The sequence below is a fragment of the Podarcis muralis genome, chromosome 3 (genome assembly GCF_964188315.1).
Source record: "Podarcis muralis chromosome 3, rPodMur119.hap1.1, whole genome shotgun sequence".
In the NCBI taxonomy this organism is placed as follows: Eukaryota; Metazoa; Chordata; class Lepidosauria; order Squamata; family Lacertidae; genus Podarcis; species Podarcis muralis.
Window position 1 is genome coordinate 96,164,655 of NC_135657.1, and position 22,900 is coordinate 96,187,554.

The window sequence follows — 22,900 nt, forward strand, 5'->3', positions numbered from 1 at the left end:
TTCGTGAATTCATCATACTATATATCTTCAAATAGTCCAAAATGGCTTCCATTATTTCATAAAGCAATCATCATTAGGTTGCATGACTTATTTCAAAATGTGGTAAGCCAACCTTGCTGCATTCGGGGGTCCTTCTGTTCATGCTATGGAGTGGGGATCTGGACAGTTGTCCCACTGTCCTGCTCTGATGGCACCATTGAACATTATGACTTAGCATTGTCTTTCAAAGTTTGTTTAGGATGCCCAGCTTAAACCCAAATATTTCCAGGAGGTCAATGGTTCCCTCTTGGTTGTTGACCAGTGATGATAGCCATGGTAGACTCTGTCATTTATGACACACTGATATTAATTTCAAATGTCAGGGCTTCCGAAAGCTTGATTTTCATGGACATGAGAGAAGAGGGTTGGATAGGTTGGGAAGTTATGTGAAAGAAGGGTTAGATCTTTCCTTATGTGCCATATTTCCAGGGCAGAGATGTTTAAAGCTGTTAGAAGGCTCAATGGAAAAAGAAAATACCAATTTCTGTAGTGCACTTGTTTTGCTTTGCTTTTTGCCTTAGGTAAAGAGGTTTCGATTGGGAAACTGGCACAGGAAAGAAAGGGACAGCAACCCTTTCTCTCCCTCACCCAACCCGTGAATCAATAACGGCTTCTTTTAAAAATGTAGAAATAAAATAACAAATATCCTACAGGAAGGGGCAGGCAGATCTGTCAATTTTTGTTTCTCTCCATTTCTCATTTTTTTCTCAGTGTTAAGTTTGGTTCTCCACATTCATCTACATTAAAAAAACAAATCTTCTCACATGAATTGCTCATCATTTTAGTACACATTTCTCTTAATTAACACATTTTTGCAAGCAATTTCTTCTATTAGAAATGCATTTTTTGTATGCGGTTTTCACCTACATATGCATTTTTGGCAAACTTTCCTCTAACATTATTTTATATACATTATCTGGGTGAATGGCATGACAAATTGAAGAGTAGAGTGAGCTTTGATGAATAGCTGTGCGTCAGTTTCCATGTTCTGGGAAGTGCAAACTGGGTAGCTTCACATTAAAATACGAACCAAGCCTAATTGCTTCCTCATCCATTGTCACAGGTACTTTGGCTCTGAGAAACGTAGAAGTCACAATGATTGCAAAGAGAGAGAGAGAGAGCCCTAAAGCTGTGTGCTGTTGAAGTAATGCTCCATCATTTCAAGACTGCTTATGGACTCTTCATTCCTCTTTGGTCTTTACAGATGTTAAATGGATCGTATGTTAGGTTTTCACAAGCCATGACAAGCTTGGTTGGTTTCCACGACTGTCCTGATTGAAAAATAATATGAAGCATGGGATTATAGCATCAGTGATAGCAACTGAGCTTCAGGAATGATAACTACAGATGCCCCTTTCCCTCCTCTTTCATTGAATTTATCACAGCCTGCAGGTAGGAAATGGAATACTGATCATGAGAAACAAGATCCTTCTGAAATTTGCTTTTGCCCTGCAGTTATAAAATTGTTACACCATTGGGATTCATCTGTCTTAATTTATTTATTTCTCTTTTTCTTAACACCCCCCCCCCCCACACACACACACATTGTTGAGTCTGCCTGTACACCTCTTCGAGGCAATTATATTGTTATGCAAAGTATTTTAGAATTCTTATCTCACTCACCCATCTCTGAAATCAGCCTGTGCTGTACGTCATTATCATCTTCATTTTTTACAATGCTGGAGCAAATAGATTTGGAGCTATCTCAACATGCCAGGAAAGAACAGCAGGGTGGAATTCAATTTACACTTGAGCCAATGCTCCTGTACAGAGTTTTCACTTCATTAGCCCAGCAATCGGCAGGCTAGAGATTCTGATAGAGATTTGGGGCCAGAATCCTGCATAGACTTTAACGAGGATGGATTTAAAGGGCAATGAGGTCTGTACCGAAGCATTGCATAGAAACTTCAGGTGAAGTTATTCTTCATTTCCCTACAGCCATCTCCAGTGAAACATTATTTTTCATTCAATATTTATATTGAAATGTGTTGATTGTTAACAACCACCACCAACATCTCTAAGGGGCAGAGATGGTGGCTGTTATGAACTGGATACAAAGACTTTATCCCATGAACCAAAGTACATATTGCTTTTAGAGTGTTCTGCTGGCAGAAGGGTAGCGGTTGATTTTTTCATTTCCTCCTTGCCTCCCCCTATGTAGTTCCAGCTTGTGAAAGAGGAGGAGAAAATAGTTTGTCACCAATGTTTCTCTTGATACCTCAAGACAAGGCCTAACCAGGCCTGGACTTCACATTGCTTAATAACTATATCCTATTCCTGTAGGAGTTAATGTGAATCTATGTGCAATTTCCCCAATATGCATATATCTGCAAGGCAATCCCCGTAATATAATGCATTTGGATCTTTTATTTACCCCACTGTATATATATATATTTATGCACACAGTACCCTAGTATATGCATGTTTGTACACACTACTTGGCAGGAGAACTGCACTGAAAAATTCAGAAAAGTGTGAATTTCAAAGTATTGCTGTTAATCACTTCTCTGGTTGTTCTGGAAAGTGCGAATTGGGCAAATTTGCTTCAAACGCTAACAGAATTGAACCCCGTCCCCATCTCTCACAGAAATCTGATCTTCAGCAATTTGCAGGTGGAAAAGGTTTATCAGACCATGAAAACCTGCAAGTTCCTGTATATCCACCTGCTATTAAATGCAAAGATACACAAACTGGCTGAAGGGTTGGCAACCCTGCTGCAAATCTTCCATACCAATCTTCTTGCTTATAGTACATTTAGATCATTTGTTTTTGGTAATACTGAAAGACCTATCCTTCATATTATGATAGCTGACAAAACTACAGTTCATTGTTTCTGAGCCAGTGGGCTGAGGCATAGGACAGAGTCGGCCTGTTATGTATGAGCTGTTGAGTCAAATAGTATATTACACATATTTTTGAAGCTTTGATCTGGCAACCATAGCTCCTTCACATTTTGCCTTTACTTTCTTTAAATTAATAAGAGTGCTTTAAAAAATTTGACAGATAAAAAGTGCCTGAGGCTACTGCTGTGCTTGTTGTGTCAATGAGAGTCCCCTCCCCACCAAAATCTGGTGTGATGTGATGCATTTTTTAGAACTGAATGCTAGTGAAGGCACATAGGAAACGATACAGATCTTTCCCCCAGCCATATGGCCAAGGTGAAGTGTAGGCTAAGAATTCCCAAATGCAGTTTGTTTACCTCACACAGTTCCATCGAGTGGCTCCATAGCTCAGGCAGCATCATTACAGAGCAATCCTAGCTATACAAAACTGGCAGAATTTACACTAGCTTGAATTAAGCCAAAATCCATCCAGGAGTTGGGCTATTTCTGGTCTAAGCCTGGCAAAGGGGAAACAAGTCTTTTTTGAAGACTTGCACCACCCTTTTTGCTGGCGCTAAGTTCTGTTGGGTTGTCAAGTCACATGACTGAGGGGGACGGAGTTAGGATCCAGCATAAATTCCCCTTGTTTGTTCTCAATCTGACCACTCCCCTGGAATGCCCATTTTTCAGGGTTTACACCAGGTAAGATCTGACGGTCTCACTTCATCTGCCTAAGTCCTGACTGAGCCAGGATGAGGGGCTTACAGCAGCCGAGCTGGGATGTGAAGGCTATGCTGGCATAGCCCAGCTGCATCACAAACTGGCCAGCTGAGCTGAGGACCTGCAAGATACTAACTTGCTCATCCCAGCACATATTGGATTTGGAATGTTCCTTTCGAGATGGAAAACCTAGAGACAGATTCCTTAGCTAATGCATGGACTGGACTCAGACGGTTAGGGGCAAACATATTCAGAGAAGGCTTGTGTTTCTACCAGCATGCTCCAATAAGTTTATGATGTTAGGGTAAACACAGGCCATATCTTTAAAGTCTCCTGCAGGGCAAACCTGCAAGAGAAATAAATCCCATTAAGTTCAATTAGAATTACTCCCAGGAGAGTGTTTATAGGAGTGCCATTCTGATGGGTCAATTTACAGCGGTCCCCATGTGGCAGCCATAATGGCTGAACTAGTCTTAAGAAATGACTAATTCTTCAACTGGTGGGTTGGGGCCCACTTGTGAGTCGCGGCCTGATCCAAGGTGGGTTGCAACAGGAGCACTATCACAATGCAAAAGCTGTTGTTCTTGGCATCTGGCTATCTTGAGAGACAATGGAGAGCACTTCCAGGGGTGAAGTCAAACTGCTCCGTTAGCACCACCAAAGTGACCTGCCTGGGGCACAAACCTGGGCAGTGTGCATGAAGGTGAAATGGGTCCCCTCCCCAAATGTAAAGGTAAAGGTATCCCTGCCTGTACGGTCCAGTCGTGACCGACTCTGGGGTTACGCGCCCATCTCGCTTAAGAGGCCGGGGGCCAGCGCTGTCCGGAGACACTTCCGGGTCACGTGGCCAGCGTGACGAAGCTGCTCTGACGAGCCAGCACCAGTGCAGCACACGGAAACGCCGTTTACCTTCCCGCTATAAAGCGGTACCTATTTATTTACTTGCACTTAAGGGTGCTTTCGAACTGCTAGGTGGGCAGGAGCTGGGACCGAATGACGGGAGCTCACCCCGCCGCCAGGATTCGAACCGCCGACCATACGATCGGCAAGTCCTAGGCGCTGAGGTTTTACCCACAGTGCCACCCGCGTCCCTCCCCAAATGTATGCTTAGTTTAAAAGTGAGTCGGGGTCCAAAAAGGTTGAATATACTTGGTGCAGTAGATTAAATCAGGATCTATTACATACAGATTTCATTCCAGTTCTGATAGTTGATTTGTACACCCCCGTGCAGTTTTCAGATAGGTGTCTTTTGCTGCTGCTGCTAATTTTTTGCTAATATTTTTATCACGTGCCTTTTGGGGGGCCGTGACAGTTTCACTAAGTTGAGGAAGTTAGAGAGAGCTCCTCACAGCCCTTTAGAATAAGTTCTTAACTGGAAATGTTTATTCCTTCCCCTGAAAATCCCCAAAGAATTTCTCCTGCACTGTGGATATTCTACATGTATTCCCGCATCTCTGTCATGCAGAGGAATCCTGTTGACAGGGCATAAAGAGAATTTATGTAATGTATAATTAAAGGAGCCATTTAGGCTGACATACTTTTTTTTACTTTTGGTGAAACATAGTTTGCTCATTAAGCAATGTGTGCATTTTCCAGTCAGTTTTGTTAGTGCTGTGTGAGCATAGGAGATGCTTAAATCTCCAGTGACATAGCAGAAATGACCTTGCATGTGAACGATCTAAACCAATACCTTGTTGTTTTTTAACACTTGCAACAGCTTCTTCTTAAATAATTGATTTACCAAACTTGTGCCAACAGTTATTCCTCTGTCAATTTGTTTCTCCACTTTAGAATTTCCTTTTGTGCATTTAAAGAGTTATAACCTGGAGATAGATAGACAGATGATGATAGATACACATAGATGATAGATAGATAGATAGATAGATAGATAGATAGATAGATAGATAGATGATAGATGATAGATGATAGATGATAGATAGATAGATAGATAGATAGATGATAGATAGATAGACAGACAGATAGACAGATGATGATAGATACAGATAGATGATGATAGATGATAGATAGATAGATAGATAGATAGATGATAGATAGATAGATAGATAGATAGATAGATGATAGATAGATGGTAGATAGATATCATTTTGGAAGCATGACTGACACCCTGACCTGAGGAGCCCAACCATGATCGCAGCACTTATCTGCAACTTGGCAGCAAGAGGAAATAAATATCAGATCCAGAAGCCCTAAAGATGTGCATAGAAACTGTAAAGAAGCATTAGCTGTCAAAGGTGACTTATGCAGTACTGGTGGCGGCACATTAGAGCAGCACTCCACAACTGGCTCCCTATTGCTTTGTTGGCTCGATTCAAGGTGATGATGACCTCTAAAACACTAAAGGGTGAACAAGACCACCTCGTGAGGCAATTCCCTACCTACTTGTCTGGCAGTAAGTCTTACTTCTGGGTTGATGTGTTTAAGATTCCAAAGTCAGCCCTAATGTTCCAGCAGCTATTTCATATGTTAAGAAGAACATTCTAAACTCAGGGAGGTGTTCTTGGTGGCTGCTCCTCAGCGCTAGCATTTAGTTCTCCTAGAGAAACGGTGCGCTGTAGCTCAATAGCCACATACAACTCTTAACCTAATTTCATAACAGTCTGAGGAGCAGAGAGGGTGAGAAGAAGGGTGGGAGTGGAGGGAAAGGGACGGCAAAATGAATGGTGCAGCAGAAGGAGGCGAAAATAATTGTCTACTGTAATAATAGCAGTGGTCCATGAGGCTGAAGCCTGCTCAGATATTTCCTTCACATGTTGGAGCAACACACTGCAAAGGAGAGGGGCTGCCATCTCTCGTGTCTCATCTCACTGGGCCACCCATGTTTATACCGCAATGGTCTGTGGGAAAGGAGCCTTGACACACACATACTGCACAGAAACTGTTACTAGCTGCATGCACAATGTTGGAGGTGGAGCAAGTTGCTACATTCTCACTTTCCCCCTCATGCATTCACTCCTCACTCATCAAGCTCATAAAAAAACTTCTCATATTTTTTTAAAATTATTTTTCATACATTTTAACCAATTCAGTTCAATTTCAGTACAATATTCCCTTAAGATTTAGACTTTCTAGTTATCTCCCGCTTGGACTACTGCAATGCGCTCTATGTGGGGCTACCTTTGAAGGTGACCTGGAAACTGCAATTAATCCAGAATGCGGCAGCTAGACTGGTGACTGGGAGTGGCCGCCAAGACCACATAACACCGGTCCTGAGAGATCTGCATTGGCTCCCAGTACGTTTCCAAGCACAATTCAAAGTGTTGGTGCTGACCTTTAAAGCCCTAAACGGCCTCAGTCCTGTATACCTATATCTCCACCCCCATCGTTCAGCCCGGACAATGAGATCCAGTGCCGAGGGCCTTCTGGCGGTTCCCTTATTGTGAGAAGTGAGGTTACACGGAACCAGACAGAGGACCTCCCCGGTAGTGGCGCCCTCCCATCAGATGTCAAGGAAATAAGCAGCTATCTTATTTTTAAAAGATATCTGAAGGCAGCCCTGTTTAGGGGAGTTTTAAATATTTAATGCGGTATTGTTTTTAATACTCGATTGGGAGCCGCCCAGAGTGGCTGGGGAAACTATTATTATTATTATTATTATTATTATTATTATTATTATTATTATTATTATTATTTCCAACCTTACTCCCATGATGTTTCTATTCAAGTCATCCATTTACTGCCATATATGCAATAGATGGGGACGCGGGTGGCGCTGTGGGTAAAAGCCTCAGTGCCTAGAGCTTGCCGATCGAAAGGTCGGCGGTTCGAATCCCCGTGGCGGGGTGCGCTCCCGTTGCTCAGTCCCAGCGCCTGCCAACCTAGCAGTTTGAAAGCACCCCCGGGCGCAAGTAGATAAATAGGGACCGCTTACTAGCGGGAAGGTAAACGGTGTTTCCGTGTGCGGCTCTGGCTCGCCAGAGCAGCGATGTCACGCTGGCCACGTGACCCGGAAGTGTCTCCGGACAGCGCTGGCCCCTGGCCTCTTGAGTGAGATGGGCGCACAACCCTAGAGTCTGGCAAGACTGGCCCGTACGGGCAGGGGTACCTTTACCTTTTACCTTATGCAATAGTTCTCTAAAGCATGTATCCTACAATACATCCCTTTATCATTCTCATTCCTTTGCTTCTATTTCAAGTCCTGCCTGCAATTTCATTTGACTATAATATTTTCTCGAAAAACCCAAAAAGGGTCTCCATTCTTCTGCAAGCGTTTCTCCTTTCGGGTCTCTTATTTTTGCTGTCAGTTTTGCCATCTCCACATAGTCCAATATTTTCAAAGTCCGCTCCTCTGTCGTTGGAACTTCTTCTTTCCATTTCTCTGCATACAGAATCCTGGCTGCAGGGGTAGCAAACATAAACACACACCCCAAACATCTGAATGGAAGGAAACATCTGAAGAGGGCTTGAGGTATGAACCAGGAAGCCCATGTTTCAAATCTTGCCTCTACCATTAAGCTCAATAATTGACCTGCGGTCCCATGCTCTCCATCTGAAATGTCGAGATTATATTGATCTCCCTTGGAGTGTTGTTGTAGGGATTACAGAAATGATATATGTGAAGCATTTTGAACCTGGGGAGGGGAGGGAAATGCCACATGTGTTCTTCCTCCCTTCCTCCCTCTCTATTCACCTTCAGCTGCATAATCAACACAGTAGAATAAACAGGCCATATAAAATGAACTAAATTGGGGAAAAGAGGTGCTTTCTCTTTTGGTTTCTGCACAAAATCAAGAGAGTATACAGGTTAATCAGCATTATTATTCCATTAGTATAAAAATAAATGAAACTAGACAATGAATTGACAAGCTCTTCATAAAAGCCATCAAATGAGAGAATGAATATAATTCATACATAATGGCTACCTTTCCTTTATGTTCTACCACAATTCAACTATGAACTAATTTGATTCCCTTGTGTGTGTCCTCCCCCCGTGCTTCTTTTATTGAAAAGGAGTAAACCACACTTGCATGGCTCTTGAGCTTCAGTCTTCCTGCTATATCTCCTTTCCTTTTTCACAGTAGCCCCATTACACAGAATAGGAGTAGAGCAAAGTTGATGCTTAACAGATAAAAAAGGCACAATGGGAAAAATGAGCAGAGAGATATTCCTGGTGCAACACTATTCACACGCATTGCTCCTTTAGTAGATTAACATATTCAGCCTAATTAATCCATCAGCAAAATGCAGTGTGCAATTGAAATTACCTAGAATGATACAATCACATATGTGTGCAACTAATAATATACAGTCACACACCTATATATTTTTTTAAAGTTTGCACCCAATCAACACTTTATTCATTAGACAATTACGCATCAACTTTTTTGGTCTGAATTGCGACAGTATTAGGGACAGGGCATTTCTAATTAAATGCAACAGCACTCACTAATTCATTCCCAACCCAGAGTCTATGTTCAGGCTCAAGAAGCTGAGAAAATGTAACCCTCCAAAACAAATAATTTGAAAAGGTTAACATCAGGGTTGCCATATTACAAAAAGTGAAAATCTAGGGAGAAAAGTTGAGCTTTTTTTGGAAAAGTTGTTGAGTTATGTTCCATGTAGGCAGAAGTCTCAGATGGCAAGAGGTATTTGCCAAAACAACCCCTATAACACATCAGTAACAAAACATGTGGCCTCTTGGTGAATTCACACTGCACACCACTGGCAAGGTCAAACAAGATAGCCTTTTACATTCACCAAAATGTTCTGTCACAGTATCGGTGACATGCTAGGAAGGAAAACAAAACAGTCTGTGCTGCAAACCCAGAAGAACCAAAAGAAGAGGTAAAGGGTGGGAACAAAATGCTTGCCCTGACGGAATGATGAATGCAGTGCTACGTTAAATTCCTCCCAAAGCTACAAAATGGTATGGAAAAATTAATCTTGTAACAGTAAGGCGCACAGTGCATTTCACTTGGTGCCCACCGTGTTTCAGGGCACTGAACGAACAAACCTAAACAAATACGTCAACCATAATGCAGATCATTAAAAGCATAGGGATGATCTATAATAGAACAACCCATGATATTAAAAACTCATTATGCATGGGACATACCCTAAAGCCCTCAATGAATCACGGTACAGTCACACCCAAATACTACACTGCAAAATATAAATTTTAATAAATATTAATGGATATTAAACATACGATAATAATTTATATCCTGCCATGTGCTTAGATCGGGGTGGTGAACCACAGGCTCTTGTGCCTGATCCTGATTTGATGCACCAAGCTTTTGTAGTCCACCACCAGCCTCTAATCCAATTTATCAGTGCTGGTAGCATCAGCAGTGTTACGTCAACTCTGCTTTAGCTGCTGGCATTGGGAACAGATTGGAGCACTTCAGAAACAAGGAGGAAGATACTTGTATACTTGAGCTTTAATATATGGACCTCTCTCTCTCTCTCTCTCTCTCTCTCTCTCTCTCTCTCTCTCTCCTCTCTCTCATTCTCTCTCTCTCTATATATATATATTTAAATGATAAGCAAACTAAATATATGACTTCAGTGTTTCTAATCAGATTATCTTTTGTTCTGTGACAGGTAGAAAATTATACTGTACGAAAGGGTCTTTGATAAGGAATCAACACGCAAATATATGAATCTTCTTTCTACCAGCACATCCCATGAACCATGTGGCTTAGTGGCTAAGGTGTCATGTGTTCACAGGGAAAATAAATTATTTAAATATTAAACTCCAAGTCATGCCCCCCTCATTCTAATCTTTGATGGCTGAAAGATACACTTCTATGCAACCTTGAGATTTTCAGCTGTGAAGGTATGTGGCAGTTTTAAAAATCTTTTAGAAGAAGAGTTTGGATTTGATATCCCGCTTTATCACTACCCAAAGGAGTCTCAAAGTGGTTAACAATCTCCTTTCCCTTCCTCCCCCACAACAAACACTCTGTGAGGTGAGTGGGGCTGAGAGACTTCAGAGAAGTGTGACTAGCCCAAAGTCACCCAGCAGCGGCATGTGGAGGAGTGGAGACGCAAACCCGGTTCCCCAGATTACGAGTCTACCGCTCTTAACCACTACACCACACTGGCTCTCGTTCATTTTAGCATTCATTCACTGTTTGCTGTTTTAAATACAGTGGTACCTCAGGTTAAGTACTTAATTCGTTCTTATCCTGAAACTGTTCTTAACCTGAAGCACCACTTTAGCTAATGGGGCCTCCTGCTGCCGTCGCCCCACTGGAGCATGATTTCTGTTCTCATCCTGAAGCAAAGTTCTTAACCCGAGGTACTATTTCTGGGTTAGCAGAGTCTGTAACCTGAAGCGTATGTAACCTGAATCGTATATAACCCGAGGTACCACTGCATGCTTTAATTTTCATTTTGCTGTTTTAAATACGCTTTTATTTTATTTTTAATTGTATTGATTGACTACTTTGCTGCTTGCTGACCTGTGTAGGAGTGACATAATCAATGATAATCACCATCACCATTGTCTCACAAAGTTGTGAGTCTACCACACTCCTCTGAGATTTCCTGTGTTGCTTCCTCCCCACTGCCCCGCAAACAATCAGTTTTCCTATTCTGTCAAGAATGACTTAGAAGCTAGGTGTTCACATTCCCATTTCCCCTGGCCTAGTGAGGTGAAGTGAGGAACTGGTTTTCTTCATTCCTCCAGGGGCAAGTCAAGTGTTGCAGGTCAACACACCCCAACCAACACAGAGGTGGGAAAATAATACCAAGCACTGACGTGCATTGCAGTTTATTAAATCTGAATGACGAAGTGGAAAATAAAGGCATTTTAGAAACTTCCTTAGACTTCTAAGCAGAAACACAAAAGCATATGTTCCATTTGGGCTGGCTGGCACCCTCCTCACAGTGCTAATATCAACGTTGCAAGTAAGTAAGTGCTAATGACCTACATTCCTGACTTCTATTAGAAAAGTGGCAGTCTGAGCGCATTTGTCATATAGAGAAGACTTAAATGGGGTGGTGTAATTGCTGCCGGCACTGGGGAGTGTTTCATCTCATTGTTGACTGATGCTGAGTGTCGGGTCACGTTTTTGTGAAAAACGCAAGCGGAAAGTGCTCATGACATGGACTTTTGTTGTGCATACAAATCGAAAGAATTACATTTGTGCAAAAGATGAAACTAGATGGTTTTCATTTGGACGGCCACAAAAAACACACACACACACACACAAAAACCATGCAAAAATGAGCCTGCTCCAGAAGCTTTTAGTAACAGAGTTCCGTAGGAATGTCCATGGATTTCCATTGTGCGTGGAAAGGCTTAAAAGCCATACCAGTGTAGAGCCAGTTTCAGCCTTCCTCAGCCTGATGCCATCCAGGTAGTTTGACTGGCTGGGGGTGGTGGAATCAGGCTGGCCTACTCCTAGGGACATGGGTGGTGCTGTGGGTTAAACCACAGAGCCTAGGACTTGCCGATCAGAAGGTCGGCGGTTCGAATCCCCGCAACAGGGTGAGCTCCCGTTTCTCAGTCCCTGCTCCTGCCAACCTAGCAGTTTGAAAGCACGTCAAAGTGCAAATAGATAAATAGGTACCACTCTGGCGGGAAGGTAAACGGCATTTCTGTGTGCTGCTCTGGTTCGCCAGAAGCGGCTTAGTCATGCTGGCCACATGACCCGGAAGCTGCACGCTGGCTCCCTTGGCCAGTAAAGCGAGATGAGCGCCGCAACCCCAGAGTCGGCCACAACTGGACCTAACGGTCAGCAGTCCCTTTACCTTTACTTTACTCCTCTGCAGTGAATTTTGTCTCCTATCTGAACACTGTGGGTTGGATGTACATAGGAAGGATCTGAAATACCTGTGTGCTAGCTCTTCACTTGCATTTAATGATGGTAATGTAGAATTGCCCACAGAGATTCAATTATCTTCAGACATAAAAGAACAGCATATACAGAGCCTGGAACTAATGTGCATAGCGATCACAGCCTTTTCTACTTTAAACCGAGGCATCAACAATGAGAAACTTTTTCAAAACTTCCAAGTGAAACATAACTTTTTTTTGACAGATTTGGGAAACGTATATCTTAGGTAGCAAATGCAACATCGGTTAGGATTATGAATAGCTTGCAGCATCGGCTGAAATCCCTAAATATACAAAAAGTGAAATCCTCTATTATATGGACACACACACACACACACACACACACACACACACACAGAGAGAGATTGCACCCTTAAATATCTTCCCTGGCCATGCTTTCCTCTTTGTAGTAGGAGAGAAAGAATAAAGATTTTCCAAATCCATTGCAGGACCAGAAGTTGGTGTTTAGGTAACACATGGATTCACTCTTTTTAAAACCTGGTGGGTTTGTGCACAGGGAATGGCAAAGCCTTCTGCAGGACCACCTTCACTGCTGAATTGGGGCATATGAAGAAATTTGAAATTAAAACCGACTTTTCAATCCCATCCCCACAGCTTCGCTGCCACCACTTTGTGGGAAGGAATTAGGATGTCAGTTATAAAGGTGATGCTGTGATGTGCAAGGTTGAAAGGATGTTTCCCTCCTAATGCTCATGGCTGAAAGCACTATTTTCTAGGAAATAACTTTCTGTGATCCTGGTGTGTAGAAGTCAATCAAGCACTTTCTGACAAGTTGCAAAAGAGACGCTGTTTTGATGTTGTCGGGGCTAGAATGCATTTTAAAAAAAGATCTTGCCCAACCCTGCTTTCTACTTTTCGCTTTGAGGGTTCTTAAGTTTCACATAGCATACTTTGCATGAAGTTGCTGACACCTTTTTAATTAACTAGTTATCCCAACAAGGTCTCGTATCATGCCTTCATGTTCTCTTAATTAACGTTCCTTTAGTGCAAATAAGATTTGGGAAATATACTGTTATGGGTTGGCAGGAGGCAAGGATCTCCTAAAATCCCTGGGTGCCGGGATTCTCCCCACAATTTCTGAAAAATAGTATATGTGGGGTTTGGTCAGTGGATTTAACATGGCCTAAAAGTAAGTCAAGCAAACATTCACACTGAATGGCATACTGACTATTTTGCTGGAAGATGCCCAGAGTGTCTGGGGCAACCCTGTCAGATGGGTGGCATGTTGTTGTTTAGTCGTTTAGTCGTGTCCGACTCTTTGTGACCCCATGAACCAGAGCACTCCAGGCACTTCTGTCCTCCACTGCCTCCCGCAGTTTGGTCAAACTCATGCTGGCAGCTTCGAGAACACTATCCAACCATCTCGTCCTCTGTCGTCTCCTTCTCCTTGTGCTCCCCATCTTTCCCAACATCAGGGTCTTTTCCAGGGAGTCTTCTCTTCTCATGAGGTGGCCAAAGTATTGGAGCCTCAGCTTCAGGATCTGTCCTTCCAGTGAGCACTCAGGGTGTGCATACACACAATAAAATTATGATGATTAATAATATTATTATTAGCAGTGGCTCTCTAGGGTTGTAGGCAGTGACCTCTCTCAGCCCTAAAGGGAAATGTCAGGGGTTGAACCAGGGACCTTTTGCACACAAAACAGATGCTGTACCACTGAGGTATGGCACTTCTCCATAGTCTGATGATCTCCATGGGATTTACTGAACTGTGGTCATAGAATCATGGAAGTGCATGGTGGAGACAGATGCCAATGTTGTGTGCCTGCTGTGCTGAATTTGCTATCCAGAAAATGTCTGAACATTTCTGAAATGTCTGAAAAGCATAGGTGCCAGTCTCCTGCTGCAGGATAGGAACTGGGCAAAATGATTCATGGGAAATATCAGAACTCTATTTTTTAATAAATAATAAATTATTGGTTTTTCAGTATATACATCCTCTAACAATATTTCTCTAACAGTTTTCTGTATTTTCCTACCCCCTCCCCTGGACTTCCCTCATACTCCCATTTTGTTTTATTTCCATATTGTTCACCCTGCGTATTGTTTCCCCAAAAGTTTCCCAATACATATAATATTTATTATTATTATTATTATTATTATTATTATTATTATTATTAATATATACAACTGTGATGTTTACTCAAATCCTGTCAATGAGTCCAGTTCTTTATGTTGTCTCTTCATATATATATATATATATATATATATATATATATATATATATATTGTAAATGGTTCCCATTTTCTTTTAAAGTCTTTGCTGTCCTTTTCATGTAGTTTATCTGTTAGTTTTGCCAGTTCTGCATATTCCATAAGTTTCCCTTACCATTGTTCTTTCTCGTTGGTATTTCTTCTGTCTTCCAAGCTTGTGCTAATATAATTCTTGCCACTGTTGTTGTGTACATAAATAATTTCCAATTTTCCTTTTTTATATCTTGATCTAAAATTCCTAGGAGGAATGCTTCTGGTTGGATAGTTCAGAACTCTAAGGCTCCTGGATGTTATTATTTACCTTCCAGCTGGAAACCTAAGGTGGAAAAAAAGCTCAAATTAATGCTGGTTGCATTCACCTAAAGATTTTGACATAGAGGTAAAGAACCTGACAAGAAGCAGTACTACCTAATAATCATAATATAGAAAGCTGACAGATCATTTCCAAATACCTTACACCTAATCATAATATTTGGACATCATGTAGGTTTTTATTTTTAAAAAAACCCTAGCCGGAGCAAGCAAATTACCCTAGTCAGCCTCCTCTCCCCCCACAAAAAATATTCAAGATGTGATTGAGCTTTTAAAAACACTAATAAAGATACAAGATGGAAAGGCAAGATATGGAATCTTTGTGGGATGATTCAGCCTCTCATAACCACCATGCTTGGCTCTAGTTAATGCATGAAGGGGTTAAGATAATAGAATAAGCAGTCCTCCTAGACTGACCTAGGTCACACCCTTTCACCTTGGGGTGAAGGGTTAGCATAGCCTTTCTTCATCGTCTTTCTACCATGTAACTGAGGAAGGATGTCTAGGCTGATCTCTCCAAGCCCAGACTGTGTGGCTTAAGCACACTATCTTTCTGTTTTTTATACAAATAATTTAGAAACATTTACCAATTTCAATACTGTTAAACTGCCTGTGTTTTCTTGCTGCTGTATGGAAAAGGACAATAATTTGACTTTTGAAGAGTTTGTAAGTAAAACCATTTTCAATGTGTGCTTTATTTCATTGCTAAAGCGGAAGAAAGCAAAAGCTTTGGATGCAACTTAAAAGGGGATATTTTAAAGGTCTAACCATCTATATTTCCATGCTTTACTTTGCTGCATGTTTTGTGATTTTAAATCTCTGCTGGAGTTCTCTCACAAAGAGAGTTTTTGCCCCAAACCTGGATCTAGGCATCCAGGGAATTCTCCTTTTATTATTTCCAAATAAAAACCAACTGACAACCTTTTTATGGTTGGTATGGAATATTAGAACATGTATTCCAAATCAGTTTGGAAAAGAAGACTGTCACAAGGAATGCATTGAATGAGAACAACAGAATATAGATCCTTAATATGGGTACAGAAATGTTTGAGGATTATGATTTTTGTGGATCCATGTATGGAAGTGAGAGCTGGACCATAAAGAAGGCTGATCGCCGAAGAATTGATGCTTTTGAATTATGGTGCTGGAGGAGACTCTTGAGAGTCCCATGGACTGCAAGAAGATCAAACCTATCCATTCTGAAGGAAATCAGGCCTGAGTGCTCACTGGAAGGAAAGATTGTGAAGCTGAGGCTCCAATACTTTGGCCACCTCATGAGAAGAGAAGACTCCCTGGAAAAGACCCTGATGAGATGGTTGGACAGTGTTCTCAAAGCTATGAACATGAGTTTGACCAAACTGCGGGAGGCAGTGGAAGACAGGAGTGCCTGGCATGGTCTGGTCCATGGGTGTCATGAAGAGTCGGACACGACTAAACGACTAAACAACACCAACACAAAATTACCTGATCTGCTCCTCTCAAACTAATATGCAGATGACAATTTAGCTATCCACTGGATTTCACACTTCTCTGAATGTTGCAACACAATTCTCAGCTGTTTAAATGTGTGTTTAAAAGAGTTTAGAAAAAGAAATGAAATATGTTTAAGTATATATTTCAAGAGAAAATGTGCATGTAAATATGCATTAGAAAACATATTTAGGGAGATTTTTTAAAAAAAATTAAAATAAAAATCCAGAATGGAAGAAAGTTGCAAAAGTGGCAGATTTGCTCATCATTATCTGCCTACTGCCAGACTGAGCATCCTGTGAGCGGAGCCTTCATCATGTTTCTGGAACTCACTCCTGAAATGAGCCATCTATGGAAAGTATTTATGACTTCTGGGGGGGGGGGGGCGGACTCTGTGAAAGAGTGTTTGTTCTGCTTAGCATTCAGTTGGTTGTTACTGTATATTATTTCCTGCTGATGATTATGTGATTTGACTAGATATGTGTGGCTTCAGGGAATTTTAAATGTCATAACTTTATTTCAGGTCTTCTATTGGGACGTTTTAAAGTAAACATTTGGTTGTGACCCACCTTGAGTTCGTCAGAAAAGACAGATGGCACATGCATTTAAAAATGAATGAATATCTATATAAATACATTTTAAATGCAGAGCTAGGATAGCTGCAATTTATCAAAGCCATATCTACAAGTGGAAAAATCACATTTTTTTGCACTATTAGTTAACCAACTTTATTCTTCAAAAACCTATCTGGCCAAAAATGTTTATCATTGTTATAGTGATAAATGGGCCCAATTCAACAAATATTAACCATGCCTTGAAGTAATTTAGCCATCTTTTAGTCACACCTACATCCTAATCCAGGGCATTCAATGAGACTTGTTCACAACCAACTCTTGCCTATATTTATCAGTTGCAGCACTTGTTCAATATTATCCTCAGAGTTCTTTTTGTATGTTATTCTATTTATATTTCTTATGGCAACAAAGGCATTTGTTGGTCGATAATAATTAGTCTTTTCCTATCGTGGCATTTTATTTTGAAATGATGCTACAAATAGAAGCCACACATAGAAGACAATACAGCAAAATCACTAAAAGAATAAAGATAATTCAGTCATTACAATATTCAAGCTGCTATTCTATTGAACATAGTGGGGCTTACTTCTGAGTATTGCACAACTTGCAAAGGATTGTATTGTTAGTATATCACATTTGTGAGACGACTAGAATAAAACAGTCAAAGGAGATGTTCACTATGGCCACACTGATGCCACACATTTGAAGCACAAAGATACCACTTTAAACAGTCATGGCTTCCCCCAAAGAATTCTGGGAGGATAGTTTGTTAGGGTGATTTGAGTTGTTAGGACTCCCCTTTATGCCTCACAGAGTTACAGTTCTGAGAGTTCCCTGTGAAGAGGAATTGACTGTCAAACCACTCTGGGAACTGTAGTACCATGAGGGCCTTCTAAAAACTGCAGAATTATTTGAGGGAAGTCATGACTCTCATTGTGCTTTAAATATACAGTGTGAATGTAGCCTAACTGTACCATTTCATAGACACACACACACGGGCAGAAAGAGAGTGTGTGTCAGTAAAAAAAAAAAAAAAAGACAATTGTTTGGAATTTGATCAAGGACTGCCAAGTAAGAAATTAATGAAAAACATGGTGTCAGAATGTCATATTTAAAATGAAGGTTATTTCCTTGCTGTAATTACTGGATAAGTTTGTGCATAAACATAGTCTCCCAAATTTAGGGTTTCCATATTTAAGTTGTTGAGCATTTCTGAGGAAAATCACAAAAAATGCCGCTTTTGAGCTATTTTTATGGAAAATCGGTAACAACGGCACTGCCAACATGGGCTGCCATACTGTGGTATTCTGGATATGTCCAGGAAATTCTGGACATATGCCAACCCTACAAAATGTATTATTTCACTACTGTTTCGATGGTTGCTTCAGAGACTGCCAATTACATGCTATACACAGCTTTGCCACTGTAAACAATTAATACATATTATGTTGCAGAATAATGATTGAAGTGAAATCATATCCACCTACTTTGCTAAAATTATTTTCGCTTAATTTGGTTGTTTTAAAGTGCATGTCACTTGCCGGGGAAAAAAACAGGGGGTTGACAGGAAGTTATCTGTAAGAGTCCTCTCGCTGAACTATTTTTAGTTTAATTAATGGTGAAATGGTGGCACTGCTTTGTTCCACAATCTGCTGGCTGCGGTAGTCCAAAATATGTTTTTATTTATAGAAATGACCTTTCAAATCTAATTATAGTGATCAGCAACTGATTTTTCACCTCTGATTAGTATTAAGTTCAGCCATCAGGTAAGCCGAGAGGTAACTAAATGGCTATTTTTATTCCCTCCTCAGTTCTGATAACCTGAGTCATGATTGTTCTTGACAATAGAATTTTCCAAGCAAAATCATTATGCACAGATATACATTGGCCATTAGCAAGACAAATAGCACAAGGAGCGAACTGGACATAGCTCAGTAGTAGAGTCATGGCTCTGCATTAAGAAAGCTCTGGCATCTCCTGGTAGGGCTAGTTTAGATCCCAGTCAGAGAGAATTATTGATAGTCAGTGCAAACAATTTTGAGACAGATGAACCAATGGTCAGAATTGGTACATCAATGGCAAATTCCTGTGTTCTTCGGTGGATATACAGGAATGGTTTTCCCCCTAACTTTTCTGTTTGTTTATAAAGCAATGCATTTATTCAGCGATTACAGTATATTAATATCATTCATGGAGGCAGAATTGCACACAGATTGGCTCTGGAATACAAACACTGCTCCATCTTCAGAATGAGGAGGACAACTGCTGTTGACGGCAACCACCAAACTGTGGAACGTCTTCCCACCAAAACCCAGATGTCACATTCTCAGTTGCTAGATTTTGTGCTGCCATTATGGATGTTCCTTGAAGGATGGTTTGTGCCACAAACTAGGCCTAAGCTGAAGGCCCAAAATGGTCCTTTACGTTCCCTCCTTTATAGTCTCTTTTAACCGTTGGTCCTTGTTTTTATCTTTAAAAGTTATGTATGGTATAATCATCTTTTCATTATTAGCTTTTATCCCTTATGTTATGTACTGAAGTTCTCACCCTAGGCCAGAAGGGGAATACTGTAGATAGTTTTTACTCAGGTCCACATATGCAAATGATGGGTTCGAAAGTGATGTTCAGTGATTGGATAGTTACAGAAAGTTGTTACAGTTGCATTGTACTGGAGCTCTATATAAGCAGGCTGGCTGAGCCCTTCGCTTCAGTTCTGTTCTGGCCTGTGAATAAACAAGAGCTGTTTGAGGAATCGCTGTGTCGTCTGCTATGTTCACCCACAACTTAACACCTTACCTGTTTTAAGCCTTATGTATTCAGTTTTCTGTATGTTTTATCTTATGCTGGTCTGTGACCGAAATAGAGTTTGATAATGATACTGGATACTCTTCCCCCCTAAAGTTTGGTTTCCTTTATGCCTCCATTCTTGAGTTTCCTGAGGGAGGTACAAATTGTTTAATTCCCTCACTTTAAATTTATCTTGAGGCTTTAACCTCCTGCTCTGGCACTGCATTTTAAAATTAACCTGGTTTTACGATCCTTTCTTGCTGCTGTTTTAATAGTTACATCACCATCATCACCATACTGCTTTTATTGTATTGTTGCACCTAACCTGGAAGCTTCCTTGGAAAATGAGGGAGTCAAAATCTTCTAAATGAATTAAATAAAACAAGCCCCTTGTTTAGCTGGTAGACAGATAAAGCCAGGGGAAAACAGTGGGACTCACGAAATATTAATTTAAATGGGGGGGGGAATATTCAGGTTTGAATGTAATATTGATGCACCCTAGCCCAGAAACACAAGTCAGACCTGAAACTTACCTTTTGAATTCCTTTCTAGAGTTTGCTATGCCGTTAGGTTCAGGCACTCAACAAAGGCAGAAGACAGCATGGCTGTGTTGGTTCCATCAGGACATCCAGCAGGGCTTTTTCCAGGGCTGAGGTACTATTGAAGATCTCACCACTTATCCTTTCAGTCAGCTTCCTTCCTAGCATGCACCGTGATCTCGCATGCACTAAAACAGGCATCTTGTGTGTATGACAACAGTGTCTCACACCGAGTGTAACTAGCCTGTAGAAAGGACTCTATGAATTGGAAACAGAGCTGAGGGTTGCCATACGTCCGGAATATCCCCGACATATCTGGAATACCGAAATTGTCAGCGGCGTCTGGGTGGTTAAATGTCCAGGAAAATCCGGATGTATGGCAGCTGGTGTCGGCAGTGCCAATTTTGCAGATCTTCCTTTAAAACAGCTAAAAAACAACAACGGCAAATTCTTTTACGATCTTGCAAAGAAAAGCTGAGCAAATTCTGTCCGGATTTTCACTGTTTGAATTATGGCAACCTTACTAGAGATGTTACATGTACCTATATTTTCCGTGGAAATCTTTCAGTGAAAACAAATCAACAACCACAACAAAGTGTTGCAGTGAGGAGTGCTTTGCTGGTACTCTGAGTCACCTGCCTTGAACACCTTTTTTATCGGTTGTTTCCACGGTAGTGGCAAAGTTGCTAACAGGGAGGAGACTGCACATCATTCTGAGTCTAGGATGCTCGGGATCACATTTCCCCTGCCCCACTTTTTATCTGAATGCATCCAGTTGCTTTATTATTCATCGTAGAGTTGGATTGCTTAGGTACCTAGTGCCAGCAGCTTGCGATATGGAGGATTCAGGGCGGTTTGTCATTACATAAGAAGCATAAACCAGAGCAGTGTGCTGCATGGACCAATTAACTAATCCAGCATAGCAAGTCCTCGAGTTCTTAACTTTCTTCTTTCTTTCATAAAAAAAGGCAAGGCAGTACTTTAAAGAAGAACCGGGAAGAAAATGTCACTCTATTTCTGAGTGCAGTACCGAAAACGTCTTGATGGAGCCTCAAGGAAGGATCTTCAATACAATTCTGATATAAGCTGCTTCAAAGGGGATTTAAAATAAAAGCAGTAGATCAGTTTTATTTATTTTCAGTTCTCACCTGCTCATATTGACAGGAGATTTGTCTTTCTGTGTTTTTGAAAGGGGGGGAGGGGAGGAGCTGCTGATTACATGAAAAAAGATACCAAAGCACGGTTTCTTTAAAACCTCACATCACAGCCTGGGGTAGCAATATAATGAGGCGTTTAGCATATTGGAGAGGAATTTTTTATCTCCTACCTGTAAATCAGCGAGGAATAGAGATTCTCTTCATGCCCGTTTTACATTGAAGGTATGTTTCTTGAAGAATAATCAATGCGTCTGATGAAAATCAGGAATTTGGAAAATTAATTTGAACGGCACTTTGATTTTTTGATTTTTTTTTAAAAAAACAAGAACCTGTGCATTCAACTACTGAATATTATATGGCCCCAGTCTTCCTTTGATTTGACTGAAACTTTCTGGAAGTCAGTGACCAAGAGAAAGATATCTAGGTGTGGGCAGATACAAGAGGTGAAGAAATAAAAAGATTCAGGGTTTCCCAAACTTGGGTCTCTAGCTGTTTTTGGACTACAATTCCCATTATCCCTGATGATTAGTTCTCCTTGCTAGAGATGATAGGTGTTGTAGTCCAACAACAGCTGGAGACCCAAGTTTGGGAAACACTGAAGAGATGAAGGCTCATGGGATCTATTTTTATGTGGAGTGATGTTTCTTAAACATTTCACGCATGCTTTTAGGAAAGGTGTACACCCCCTCATCTAAATTTTCTCCAGAAGTAAGCCATTTAATTTCCTGTGTGTTCTTTGGATACCAGGAAAATAAAAGTCATTGTCAGCATCTCCCACTGGTTTAGGCCTATGGTCATTTTTCTATGGTCTATGGTCATTTCGAACTTGCATGCAAAACATTTTGCTTACCAAGCCATTTCTGGTCAAGATCACCCACAAAACACCTCCACCCCAGAGGCAACATAAAAATGATGTTCACTGTACTTTGGTCAGTTTAACCCTTCACCAACCTGGTGTAATCAAAATGACAAGAGCCCATCTACAACAGGTAGAAAACACCAGCAAGATTCTACAATCCTGAACTGACCTCTTGCTTCACTGTCAATGTTTTGAGTATTCTGGAGTAGGAATGCTCAACTGGTATACCATGCAATTCCCCGAGGCAAATATTATGACTCCTGGTGATCCTATTAAACATGTAGCATCCATGTTTTAAAAGGCCTAACTGATAGCTGCTCTGAACTTTTCTCTACAGGAGGGTTGAGGACCCTTTGGCCTCCCCAGATGCTGTTAGCCTGCACTCCCATCAGCCTTGGCCAACCCAATTTATTTCCTTGCATAGCACGTTGTAAGTAATTTGGAAGGGTTTATAATATAATTTGTCAGGATCAATGGATAGCCAACCACCTTTTCTTTATAGATCTGAACCTATAAAATCTTGTCACAACTTTTCCTCTTTTCACTAATCTTTTTGGGTGGAATTAATTGATGCTTTTGAAT

The 22,900-nt window shown here is 41.0% G+C and overlaps 1 long non-coding RNA gene across 1 annotated transcript in view; it reads left to right on the top strand.

The window, feature by feature from the left end:
- The first annotated feature begins 13,766 nt into the window (after positions 1–13,766).
- The window catches only part of LOC144327306 (uncharacterized), a 390,895-nt gene continuing 381,761 nt past the window's right edge, over positions 13,767–22,900 (top strand). The window contains exon 1 of the long non-coding RNA XR_013392366.1: positions 13,767–13,910. This is a non-coding gene — a long non-coding RNA (uncharacterized LOC144327306). The remainder of the gene's footprint in view (positions 13,911–22,900) is intronic.